Source organism: Cebus imitator, unplaced genomic scaffold, assembly GCF_001604975.1.
Source record: "Cebus imitator isolate Cc_AM_T3 unplaced genomic scaffold, Cebus_imitator-1.0 Scaffold19, whole genome shotgun sequence".
NCBI lineage: Eukaryota > Metazoa > Chordata > Mammalia > Primates > Cebidae > Cebus > Cebus imitator.
This window is the reverse complement of record NW_016107334.1, coordinates 3,049,605-3,063,619: the sequence shown is the minus strand read 5'-3', so window position 1 is coordinate 3,063,619 and position 14,015 is coordinate 3,049,605. Positions and strand designations below refer to the sequence as shown.

General features: G+C 46.0%; 1 pseudogene; it reads right to left on the bottom strand.

Annotated features, from left to right (window-relative positions):
• Window positions 1–9,850: 9,850 nt before the first annotated feature.
• LOC108295708 lies at window positions 9,851–10,694 on the bottom strand (annotated as a pseudogene).
• Window positions 10,695–14,015: the final 3,321 nt, after the last annotated feature.

The following is a 14,015-nucleotide window of genomic DNA, read 5'->3' as shown; positions in this document are numbered from 1 at the left end:
CCAGGCTCCTGTTCTCAAGTGATCCTCCTGCCTTAGCCTCCCAAAGTGCTGGGATTACAGGTATGAGCCACCGTGCCTGGCCTTATTTGTTTATTTATTTACTTAAATGTCCCACTCTACTTTCATAACTGTCCTTAACGGATAGTTCCAGTGGCCTTGAACGGGAAATCTTGGCTACTTTGCTCCACCTTTCCTTGTGGTGGGGCTTCTTGCCAACTTCAGAGGTGTGTACAGGCTGGGAAAGCCAAGTGCAGTAGAGCCTTGGGGAGGGGAAAGGGCAGAGGGGAAGGTGGAGGAGGCTGGTGCACCTGGGCCACCCAGGAGAGCCTCCAGAACTGGCATCTACATTCATCTGCCATGGAGTCCATCTTTCTTGAGGGGCTTGGCAGACAGGGACAGCTCGGAAAGAGAGAGGAAGAGCCACAGTGCCAGAGTGCCCTGCAGAGGATCAGAGAGGAGGGGTCAGGCACCAGGGAGGCCCCTCTGCAGAACATGCTGATGGCCTGTGGGGCAGAAGTCTTTCTTTTCTAATGATTACCTCGGCCTTAGACTTTTACCATTTTTGGATGCCAAGGAAAATCAGGCTTCTGAGCTTGCGAAGGCTGGGTGGAGTTCCTTGTGTCGCCTCTGGCCTTCATGTGGCTTCCAGAAAGAAGCATCCCCTTTAACTTCATAGTTCCTCAGGTCTTTCAGTTTGTAAGAAATCTATCTATTCACTTATTCATTTCACAAATATTTACTGAGCACCTGGTATGTGCCAAGTCCTATTCTGGGCACTGCAGACATACCAGCCTCCAAGACAGACAAAAAGAAAAAGCCCTGCCCATCTAGATTTCACATTCTCAGGCCTGTTTCCCTGCATGAGGATATGTTTAGAAATCTCTCACCTGCCTAAGTCCTCAGGGTAACGGTTTGCTCTCCTCGTGCTACAGATTCCACAACTCCCTGCCAGGTTTACTTGCTTTTGTGCAAGGAAGATTTCCTCTCCAGGACTCGCACTCATATTTGCTGATAGCCCAAGGTGCATGGAGTTTCTTTAGCTTCTATCACCAGCCTTCTGGGAGTGGGCAGATCTCTGCCACAGTTACACCTGCAGGGTGAGGCAGCTTGCATAGCAAAGCAGAGCTCAGTGTTGGGGCCCATAAGGCTTTCATCAAGGGAAGAATGCAGGTGGAGGGTGACAGGTGAGTGTCTCTAGATGGTCAGAGGGGGCCTGTGGCTTACTGCCTCAGTGCCCCAAAATTTCAGCTAAGGGAACTACAGGAGAGGTTCATTGAGCTGGAATGTTTGGATCTGAGACCAGGAAATGACTTTGCTGGGGTTTAGATGTCTCTCTAACTTCAGAGGAGTACAGAGATCGAAAAAACACTTGATCCAGTCATAGTATCTTCTGGATACATTCATTTGCATTGTCTGTTACACAGATTAAGAAATGGGATGCATAACATATTTGCATGATTATAATTTATTACTTCCCCAGGGAGCAGGAAGGGACTGCCTCAGGTCTGGTGAAGCTCCTGTGCCCCAGCTTTAGAGGTAGATGGGTGAGGCAAGAGCGATTTCACGCCTTCCTTGAGGCAAGATGTCCTCTTCTAGACAAGGGGGAGGGCAGCTTGTGTGTCTTGAGGGCCATGCTTCTCCATCTACCCCCATAAATAAAGCAGTTAGTGTGGGTTCCCCAGGTGTGGCTATATTTGAGGATATTTTAACAGGAATGCAGAGAGGCTATAGATCAGGTTTGACAGTTTGCTGCATGCCAACACACACTTTGCTTGTGTTTTAAAATGTAAGCTCTGATAACATCCTACAGGGCTCAAGAGGACGCCTTAGCAGCTGACTGCTAAGGGAAGTGCCTTTCTCCAGCCCAGGTAGCATTTCTGTGGGTCATGGCTGGTGTTCGGCTGACAACAGTAGTTTTCTTTCTAAGACCCAGTTACCCTCTGGAGGAAAGCGTCATCTCTTCTAGAACCCCTTTGTTTTTATCTTTCTAATACCCCTTTAGCATCATGTTGTTATTCTCCAAGGAGTCTGGCAGGCAAGAACTGGTTTGGTTACTGTATTTGATTGCTTTTGTGGAGTCCAATAAAGAGGACTATTGTTTCTAGGAGGTCACTGGAAGCGTGCACCTGACTCTCTGGTAAGCACAATGTTAGAGCCAGTGTGGGGCTGAAGGTGTCCCGAAGCCCTGCTCTGAGCTCAGAAGACTTCTGTTAATGATTTCAGTCACAATCAAACCAGATATGCCCAGAGCTGAGACACAGCTGAGCCACGCAGGAAGAGAGGGCAGTGTCCTACAATAAACTGTTGATACAGATCTCTCTACCATGTGCTGGATTCATTAGGGCAAGGGCTGGGTTCTTCTTTAGTATTTGTACCCAGTTCCTGTCGGTAGCTGGTCTACTCAGGGAACTCTCAGTAGGTTTTTGTGAATTAAATTGTATCCTCAGATACCGCCTTAGAATTTCAAAATCTGTGTTCAAATTCAAATGGAGATTCTCATAGCAGAGGCCAACACCTCCAAAAGAGCTTGCAGGGAGTTTTCCAATGTGTTACCCTTCGTTTGCACTTCCACCTCATTCTCTCTTTTCCTCGGTTATCAATAATCAGAATTCTAAGTAGCTGGGTATCTAGTCACTTAGTTGACTGATAGAAGAAAACTCAGTTCTTTGAGATTGTGTCAGGGTGGACCAAACCGCAGTAACAAACAGACCCAAAATATAATGGCTTAAACACTCTAGATGTTTCTTTTTTTCTCACATAGTAGTCCAAGGCAGACATTCCAGATTGTCTGAGTAGGGGCAGGAGAGAAAGTTCGGTTGCCTGTGTTCCTTCAGGAGATAGGCTGATAGTGGCTTTGCCATATTCCAGTATTAACTGGCTCCCAATGTTGCTATCACCACTGTCATTGTCAGTATAGCCTATGGGACCTGGGGAAGAACACAGAGGAGAACATCTGGGAGGTCTTATGGCCACTTGGAAGCAGCGTGCACCTCTTCTGCTCACATGGGAAAGAACATGGTCAGACGGCCACAGCCAACATCATGACTGGGAAATGGGGTAGTGGCTGGTCAACCATGTACCTTGGAAACGGAGGAAAATTTGGGTGGGAGTAGATGAGACTCAGGGTCTTGGATTTGGAAGAGATCTTAAGTGTGAACTCATCCAATGGCCAGCCCTGGATAAGCACTGGTCTTCCTGCTGGACTGCTCCCTGCCCCCATGATGTATCTCAGCTTACTTTCTGATCCAGGAATACTAAGTATCGTCAGTGGAAAGAAAGGCAGGGAGGGTTTCTTCTTTCAGATATATTCTTTGCCACTTGACAAAAAATGGTGATCCAGAAGAGGGAGAAAAAAAATCCAGAGAAGCTGCCTGCATGGGGAAACTCATTCTGTGTCCCTCATAGTGTGAGATCATGCCTCCCAGAAGGGGCTGTGTCACTGATGATGTTATGGGATCCCTAGAAACCACAGCTACACGTTGAATCATAACTGCTGCTTCCAGTTCACTGTGGTTGCATTTCTAGAAGGGTAACTATTTTTTGTCATTTTGGAGAAAAGCCAGCATCAACCCACAGGTGACTTTAGAAGGCCTTTCTGCACCCTAATTGCCTACCTTCTGAATAAGGGCTTACTTTTTGGCTTGGTTGACCTAACTTCTTCTGTCCATTCCATTTCTACACACCCTCCCCACACCCCCACCAGAACTTTCTTACGCAAACCCTCCAGTCCTGGCCTGCTGTTATCTGTTGATCATTTTGGACTCTCGTGTTCTTGCCACTGCCCTTGAGCTCCTATTTCGCCTCCTGGTGGAGACCACCCCAGTCATCTCACCCCCTCTTGGTCACTTGTGGGCACTTATCCACTGCCTGGATTACTGCATTTATTTGTCCTGCGTTAGTCATGTCTTCTCTGTGACATTGTATACTCCCTGAGCATTTGGGATTTGTCTTGTGTTTTGTGACTTTCTCAGGCTTCGGCGTGGTGCAGTGAACATTCTGTACACATTTCTGGGCAGTGGAAGTCTTGTGAGAACCTGGGAGACTCTGCAGTGACTTGAGCCTGAGGCATAGATGGATGTAATCATTGGATGATAGGGATTGATAAAACCCCTCTACCAGTGGCTAGGAGCAGAAGACGAGACTCAGCAGCAGGGGAAACAAGAGGCAGGGCTCCCAGCTTCACTCAGCATCAGCGAACCTCACCGTAGCTGGATCAAATCCGAACGGGCCACACCCTGGAGCCTTAGACTGTCTGGGCAATGGCAGGGATGCTGCTAGAGGCTGACCGTGTTCTTACTGGAAACACTCAGCTCAATGGATGGGACAACAGCTTCCCAAGGAGATGGGGGAGCAAGGCCAAGCCAGGAAAGCGGACTGGAGGAGGGCTTTGGGCCACCTCACCTATGTTCCCTGCCTCATCCCCATCAGGGGCCTTGCAGACAATGCGTCTTGCCCAGAGAGAGTAAAGGGTGGGATGGGGAGAGGGCGTCATTCATTTCTTGTGTCCGAGGCGAATGGGTGTGAGACGAGCTCAGGCTCACTCTCTTCAATCTGGAACTTAATGGGCTCCCAAGCTGCCCCCACACACCAGCCATTCATGGAGTGGGTGCCAGGCTCCTCTCTATTTGAAACTCGAGTCCGTGTGGGAGCCCGGGATTCCTGAGCGATTGTTTTATGGGGTATAAAGTGTTTCTTCAGCAGGGAGGATGACGTGGTACAACGCGAAGCAATTACTTTGCTCGAAGTTAATTGAGCGTCTTATAAGGATTTTCTGCTGTGCAAATTGACTTTGGACCTGGATAGGAAACAGGAAAATAAGCCCCGCGCCTCGTAGCAGGTTCCCTGGGAAATTCCCTCCTCTCCTGATGTCTTTCCCACAAGCACCCCCGACCCCAGTGGACGATGAGATTTTGCCCCCTCAACCTGAGAACCACAGGAGGTAATCAGGGTGAGTGCTGGAGAAGCACAAGTGATTCTGAAGAAGCACAAGTGAGGCTTTGGAGAGCTCTGCCATGTGAACGGTCTGCTGAGACCATTCAACGCGTGCCTTTCTCATGGCCCAGGTTCTAGCAGCACCTTTTCTAGTGTGGGATCCCTCTTCCCTGGATCTGCCAGAGCCCTGGGTGTCTACTGAGACACACCATAGAGAAACAGCGAAGGAAGTCAGGTCCGTCGTGACATGTCTGGGTTCTGGCCATTTCTCTCTAACACCTAAGAAGAGGCTGACAGAGTGCCCGAGGGCCCCAGGGACACCACCCATCTCCCAAGAGGGTGCTTTTTAGACTTCCGCTTGCCACTTAGCTGTGAGGCGTGAAATAATTTAGTGGGCCTTGAACAATGTGGATTAAAAGGAGAATGGAAAATTTCAACATGACTGGCACATAGTAGGGTAAGCATTGTTTTGTGAAACTTACATTTCCTGTTTAGGTACACCAATGGGTACAATGCATACCCACATAAGATGTATTTCTTACTGTAGTCCTGGTTAAAAACGTATCTAAGTGATTCTATTAGAGCACTTCAGCTGATTCCAAGTATTCAGGGAGTGAGGGTGGAGCACAGAGTAGGAGTGGGGAGGAAGGTCCCAAAGGGCGGGTTGAACTTTTCTATCTGCCTTCTGAGCTAAACATAGATAGTCTCCCACCCCCTTGAGGACCTAGGGCCTCTGACTCAGCCTTTTGGGGCCTGGAAGACCACCATGAGCCTTGTGCTTTGACTGTTTCTTGCAGCAGGCCCTGCCAAAAGTACCTGCGTCGGAAAAGCTGCCCTTTGGGAACTTGAACTAAAAGGACTTTAGTGGTTAGTTGTAAAAGTAAATGACGTACCAAGGGCTTTTATTCATCCCTAGAACTCCTGTAATTTCCAAGATGAGCAGACTGGAAGCAGATAGCCCTGCTCCTTAGCCTGCCTGAAAGAAAGGAGAGAGGAGAGGTTGGCCCGCCTGTCTCCTGATCCCCTCCCTTTCCCAGGTCTCCTTGTCTCTCTTTCCCCTGTCCCTAGCAGGGAAGGAGATTAGAACAGGCAGCCTTTGGGGACTGTAGGACCCTCTTCCTGATAGGTCAGATCAACAGTGGCCCAGGAAGACCCTAGGGGGGCAGCAAATAGTGTCTCTGAGGGAGGGAAGAGTCCTCCAGATGGGGGCTTTGGTCACATGGCCTCACGTGGTTTATGTCTCAGAGTGACAGGTGTTACCTGTTACAAGACACAAGAGTAAAAAGCAAAGAAGAGTGGACAAAGGCAGATCCTCAAGGGAGGTGGGGTCTGCAGGATTCCCTGAGAGCCAAAAAGGCACAACCAGGGAGCCCAGTGGCACTGGTGGGTTTCTGAACATAGGCATTCCAGGGCTTTGTTATTTTTCTCCAAATGGAAACATCTTTAGAAGATCAACTGTCATAATTCACCCAAGCTACAAGCTCAAACACAGCTAAGAAACGCTGCTCAAGGTAATTTCCAAAATTATTTTCTTCCAACTTTTCAAGGTTGCGGGCGGGGATTTGTGTTCTCTTCTCATTTTTGTTTGTTTGCTTGTGGAAGAGACCTCTCCAGGCCCAGTGTTTACCAGAAGATGGGGAGAGTGTAATTATCTATCCCCAGCCACTCTCCTCTCAAGGAGAACTGACTGGAAGTGACGGGACCCTGCCCCACTTGTCCGTGTGAGAGGGAGGCAGGTGTGTCTGTCTATTAACTATTCTCTTTTATCAATCTCTGTAAAAAATTTGCATTTTTGATATAGGTCTTGGATATTTCTTTAATGCTCTTTGTATTTTTTTTCCCAGTACTTTTATGAATACATTTTTCTCCCTATATTTTCTGCTTGTTAGAATAGAAACAGTGTTTATTTTGGAGATTTTGGTATCTTTATCTTGTATCTGACCCCTTCCCTAACTTTTTATTAATACTAAGGATTTTACAATCAATACTTTTATATTATCTCTGTGCATAATCATACTGTGGTCTGTAAGTAACAAACATCTTATTTCCTTCTTCCTATTGTAGAATTTGAAAAGTTGTCAACGTGTAGTCCTATTGCCTTAATTTTGTTTCCAAGTGATGGGTTGAATTTACTTTGAAATTTCAAAAAACTTTAAAGGATAGTATGTTATTTTTGTGCTAACCCCAATGAAGGATGGGTTTAAGAAGCCTGAACAATGTCATCTTGTAGTGCCAAATGACTAGGATGGCCTGTATTTCAGAAGCATACCCCCACTTTTCTTGATAGAGTGAGCGTATCGTCCCGGGTGAATTCCAGGCATCCAATTACTCCATGATGCTGTTATTCCCTGGTGCTTTAGCATGCAGTACAGCCCGAGTCAGCCTGAACTCTAGGAAATGTGATCGTAAGTGGGAAGAACATGGAATTGAGAAAGCACACGGTAGGAGCCAGGGCCAACATTCCCCCCTAAACAAGCCAACCAACAAAAAGCAACGCCAAGCAAGCCCCTTTGAAACTTTCAAGGTCCTCATCCTGGCACCTTCCATCAGCTGCTCTAGGAGACATCTTTCAGCTGTTGATTTATGAACGCTGAGAGGCAGGTGGAGGAATTAATGGAGGTAGACATCTAACTTAAAAATATTTTAATAGGCATTTTTAGGCAATCCTCCTTTAAAGAAAAGTGTGGATGCTCTGTACGTGTATTGACCATACCTGTAGGGATATAGCTGGAGAACACCCAGTGAGCATCTTCAGGAACCAAGTAACTCAGGGGCTTAGCTCTCAGTCGATCTCGCCAGCTGCCATGATGCCTTCTGGCCATTAAACACTTTAAACTCTTTTCTTTCATCCTCTGTTATTTGCCTCAGACCCATAACAGACTCATTAGTTAAAAGCAGGAAGCAAAGGTAATCCTGATGTTGAATTACAAGTTAATGCAGAGCACAGACATGAAAATAATTCTTTGGGTTTGCTGCAGCATAATCCTTGCCAGATCTCCAAGTTCCATTCATCTCATCAAAAGCCTTAGTTTGAAGAACACTTTGGAGGACTTTTACATCAAGAGGTCTCCAGTACCTCAAAAAGCAGTGTTCAAAAGGAAAATGAACACGCATCTCAGAGGTGGGAATAAAAACCTTCCTTTGTGCAGTGTGTTATATGTGGAAATGTGGAATGCATGTGATCATTCTTATTGTTTAAAAAAACCCCACAAAGATTGTAAAAATATGTCAGTTTTTTTGGTGCAAAACCTCACACAATTAAAAAAATTATACTATGAAAGCAGTTTTGATCTATTCTTGAGTCATTTCTGTGACGTGTGGTTAAATTTTAATCTATGTTTAAATTTTTTATTTGATTCTTCCAAACCAAACACAATATCTCATTGTAAACCATATCCGCTGACAGTGATTTTTCATCTAGCCTGAATCATGCTGAAAACAGGTGTAACCAGATGTCCTCTTGAGCCTACAAACACATTTCAGAAAATCCTTATAAGACGCTCAATTAACTTTGAGCAAAGTAGTTTCCTGTATCCTTCAAAGAAAGACCTGCTTTCAAAATGTCACCCCAGTACATTAAAGTGTTGACATGCTGTGTAGGGCTATTAGTTATAGGGGCAGAATTCAAAGTAGCTGATTGGAAGTAGGGCCAGTTGTCTATCAAAGTATTTCTAATTTATGGCAACAAAATCATGTTATCTGCGTAGAATGGAACTCAGCTCTACCTACTTCTCTGTGGTGGGGGATCTATACTATATCTGGGTCATCTGAAAGTGGTTTCACACCACAAATATGAATGGATGTTAGACTGTGCTCCTATTCACCCCCACTGGAAAATCTTTTTTTGTTTTTTGTTTTGAGACGGAGTCTTCCTCTGTTGCCCAGGCTGGAGTGCAGTGGCGTGATCTTGGCTCACTGCAATATCTGCCTCCTGGATTCAAGTGATTCTCCTGCCTCAGCCTCCTGAGTAGCTGGGGTTACAGGTGTGTGCCACCACACCTGGCTAATTTTTGTGTTTTTAGTAGAGATGGGGTTTCACCATATTGGTCAGGCTGGTCTTGAACTCCTGACCTTGTGATCTGCCTGCTTTGGCCTCCCAAAGTGCTGGCATTACAGGCATGAGCCACCTTGCCTGGCTGGAAATTCTTATCTGACAAAAGACAGTTTTGATGTCCTTTGCTTTGATTTTAAAGCATGGGCTTCCTTCATGCATCAATACAGGGATCTGAACTGATCTTACTTAGCACATTTCAAAGCATTTCTTGTTAGCGGAAGTCAAAATTTAATACAAGCTACAGCCTCAAGCTATTCTTAAAAGAGTTCTATTTGGGATAATAAACAGTAAGTCAATTGTCTCTGGACCACTTCACTTAAATCCTTGGTTCTTGTATACAACATTAGCTCAAGACAGCTGTACTTGGACGTAATCAAGAAAGAAATGGCATTTATTAAAACTTTTAAAAAATGAGAATTAAAGAAGCATGACAATAGCTGCTTACTATAAAAATGTTAGGTCTGAGAGTCTACATAATAAAAAGTGAAACTGTGATTTACCTGCCCCCATCTTTCCCTCTCCCCAGTGCACCTCTCCTCCCTGGGTCTGCAGGACAAGCTCTGGTCCTCCAGCAAGGAATTATTTGATCTGAGTTTTATTTATGGCAAGGAGATTTTTATAATGAACACTGTGATAAGACATGGTACCCTTTGACTGGGAATATTTTGGGGGGCCAGGGGTGGGGATTAGGACTCAAGTTCTTATGAAACAGTCACAAGGAGTTTAACTAGAAGGAATAATCACTTGCTTGGTAGCAAGAGAAGAGATCCTGCCCCTCAGTGTGTCCTGGAGATTGCTGCTGAGGGTCTGTGACAAATAAACACGTGGCCTCTATGACTTGGCATAATATTTCCTTTTTTTTTTTTTCCACGAATAACTTTTTATTTGCCACTATTATAAGTCTGAACTTTAAACAGATTCTTGGACTGGTGGTTCATATCCATCAGCTCATTCAACTTTAGCACGTGTCTCACCCCCACTGGCTTTTCCAGAACTACCACCTTCACCGTGAAGCTCCATGAGTTTTCCCAATTCAAACTTGGGCTTCTTCAGCATTTTTACTTTTCTAACGAAGACGTCATGGAGAGGATAAATAGATTGGCAAGCCTTTTCTATGTCTTTTCCAGTGCTGTCTGGAATCAATTTATTGACCACTTCTTTCAAGTCATTTGTCTGCCCCTCTCAGGTCATGAGTTCCATCATCTTCTGGATTTGGCGGACCTGTTGGTGCTGAGCATAAGAGGTCTTCCGTATCTGATTGTTGCGTTTTTTAGTAAAACCAACACAGAACAGACGAAGCAAGCAACCATCGGTAGTCTTGACATCAACATGAGCTTCAATCATTGTCTGCCATTTTTTGACCATGGAACACATTTTGTCACAGGTAAGATCCATGCCATGGAAGTTAGTCAGGCAGTTTTTGCCCTGAACATCTTCAGTAATCAGCTTGAATTTCCTAACTGCAACTTAATCATTCTGCAAATCAGCAAGACTAACTTCACTCGGTCCTTGAGGCCATCGGATGCAATTCTGGTTCCTTGGGTCCTGGTGACTAGCATCTTTTCAATATTTCTTATATTGAACATAGCAGGTGCTTTCACATCATACCAATCTTTCTTAGAAAATGGATCAACCACTTTCTTCTTGGCTCCCTTTTTGCAGCCTTTCATAAGGCGCTTGTTCTTGCCGACCGCCATGGTGCTGCTCAGAGAGCCAAAAGGCAATATTTCATTTCCTAATCATCCTAATCAGGTACTGCAAACACTTAAAAAAGAGTGAGAAATGGAGTCAAATGTGATATAATCTATGATCTTGGCCCCAGAGTAGAAATGAGGATTTTTTTTTTTTTTCAAATTTATACCATGTACCACATTGAACATTATCAGTACTACATATGAATACAATGGCTGAGGCCTTTTGTTATGAATCTGTTTCTAGGAGAACAGCCCATGGGAAAGTATTGTCCTTTTCAGCTGCAAATATGGAAGGCCCCATTGCCTATGCTAAAAAAAAATCTTACAATTTTGGCTTAGGCAATGAACTCTTTAGTGGAACAAACAGAGTAAATAAAAGATTGCTAAAGAGAGACCACAGGCCCCAAGCAGACAGAACAGACCAAACATACAGAAGGAATGTAAATATAGCTGGCTTTTTTTTTTTAAATTGAGAGAATCTAATTTCTTCCCTTGAAAAACCCACTTGAGCATACCTCTTAGTTATGCAGAAACAGAGTAAGCACTCATTATATTTTATGGATTTGAAGTGTTCCAGAACTTTCTGGGACTTGTCCTGAATGCAGAGCTAATTATATGAGGAGGTGAGCCTATTTACATAGTAGGTAGGGTCTTCTGGGAAACACTCCAACTCCTAGGTCCTAGTGTCCAATGTTCTAAAGTCTTTTGGGATACATAAGAGTGGACCAGATTAAGGCACAAAATAACACCTTGAGAAAAGACTGGTGATCCAGGCTCACTGTACAAGGAAGGGTAAGTTGGAGGAAAGGGTGAGATTCTAGTACAAAATGTGGTAGAGGTGGAGGCAACCCTCTAACCCAGCGACACAGGCATACTGGATGTGCTTTGGAAATAAGTGGCTGTTTGCATGTGTGCTGGAGGGAGAGCCATGTATTGAGTTTAAGGCCATGGAAGTCAAAACGCCATCTTCCTTCGAAGAAGCCTGCAGCCCGCACATGGCCACGCAAGGGAATTGTCATGGCTGGATGAGCAGAAATCTAGGGGACTCTGTAGGGTCAGTGTTCAACAGCGACACCATGTGGCAGAGAGAACCACCAGCAAGCGAGAAGCTGTCGGAAGGCAGGTCTCTTTCCTGTGACGTTTGAAAGCATCAGCAGTCCTTGCGGGGAAGCACAACCAGCCAGAGAAGGGCAAACCAAAGCGGGCCTTGTGTCAGACTCCTGGAAGTCAAACTTCTTGGTCCAATGCGGTACTTCTCAAGGGCTCTTGCTGGAGAGAGGGTGTTCGGCAAGAACTAAGGACAGCGTCCAGGTGGATGAGCTTAGTGCATCCTGAGCGGTGAGCCGACCCGGGCGCAGGTAGGCTGCACAACAGATTCCACTGAGGGAAGTCGAGGCAGATGCCCACTTAGATCCACCCTGGGGAACACTGCATTTCCGTTCCAAATTAACCTTAGATTAGGTTGGACTAGTTCTACTTGTACAGCCACAGGTGAGGGTGCACAAGCTGTAAACTGGATCTCAACTCTCTGGAGGGATTTCTGAGCACCCTCTCTACTTAGAGAGGAAGGCCTAGGAAGAAGCCCCAAGCCAGCTTGGTAAAGGGCCGGGGGAGATAGAATGTGATTCAAGTTTTTAGAATCAGGGTCGAAGCCCGCTAGGCCTTTTCAAAAACAAGCCACAGAAATGCAGGGTGGAGGAGGGCCAAAAAGTGGACAAAAAATCAAGGGACCTAAGCTTCCTGCGTTGGCAAGTTTGTCGGATCTTCTTGTCATGTGGTTGCTACGTTTTCCATTAGCCTGGAGCCCACAGGTGTGGGACCTTGAGGTGGGCTTGGGGCACGGGAATCCCCATTACCATCCCAACCCTAAAGGCTGCTTTTAGATGGCATAAACCTGAATGTCATCTGCAGGAGAGCCTCATTATCTCACATTTTGGAAGGCAGCTGTGAAGAAACCATCATTCACCAACCAGCACAGCTGTTGAGCAATCGCATTCAGCTGGAAGAGAGAACTAGAATTTTTCAGGAGCCTCATTCTCTGGTTTCTTCTAGAGATTTGGAATATCTCAGATCACTCTGGGCATTTTCCTCCCAGTACTTATCATAAGTAATGCCACTTTGGGTGATTATTTGATTAATGTCTGTCTCATCCCTCTAGACGGTTAGTTTCCTGAGGATAGGGATCCTGTCCGCTTGCTCATCACTTTATCCTCATTAACACACAAGAGATTGAAGTGCATGTAAATGTGTGTAAGATTTCTGGGAAGGAACCGCCTGTCAGCCTGTTAGTTTGCAAGGTTGGGAGGGGTACAGCATCACAGCTTGGGACCAGGCAGGATGAGGGGCTGGATCACCTCACAGCAGAGGGACAGAGATCCCGACCACAGCAGCTGGCGAGGTGGTGTCTGGGGGCTGTGAGATGCCATTATATTTCAGGTCATTGGTCTGCTCAGAGTGGCACGTGTGCTCTAAGTTCAAAGCCGATCTGTGTGAAGAACGCCCACGCAGGTCCTCCAGCTGACACACATCACACTCATTTTAGACTCCAGTATTTCTCTGCCTTCTTTGTCAAGATTGACTGGGGCAGGCGGCTAGAGAGGAAGAAAAGTGGAGGTCTCCCAGGCTGCAGGAAGGTCGCAGGGTGAGTGGGATGAGCAGTTGCCGTGGCTTAAAAATGTCCCCCAAACAGCTGGGTCAGTATTTGGTTGGAAGGGAAGCTGGCTGCAGAGGAGGAAGACAAAAAAGGAGAAATGAACACTCTCTTAGGAGAGCCTGGAGTGCACACTGGCCCCAATGGGTGGACATTTCTGCCACTTTCTCTCAGGTCTCCCCCACCCCCGTCATTCTCACAGTGCAGAGGGCCCCGTCATCTCTACCCTGAGGAAAGCGCTGCTCAGACAGGGCGGCCCCTTTCATCTGGAGCTGGGATTCCACGTGCTCATCGGGAAATGGACAGGGTTGGCTAATCCCATGAACTCAGTTCCAGGAAGGAAGAATAATTGTACATCAGCCAAATTTCTAAAAGTTTCATAAAATCGAAAGATTCCATTCACCTCCAAACCGAAAAGCAAAACAAAGAAACCCCCTGAAACAATGGCAACAAGAAAAACAGAGAGAGCTCCGAATCAGAAAGGAAAAGCGAACGGGGTGTAGACACTATTGAGTTGATCGGGCAGGAACATCCTTACCTTCCTCGCCCCACGGTGGATTTAAAATCCTTCATCCCGTGCTCCTGTGGAAGACAGCAGGTGCCTCATCTGCCCCAGTCCTCCAGTAAAGACTACCTAATTTAGAGCCTGTCCCTCCCATGGAGCCGTGAGCCTCTGGGGGTGGGC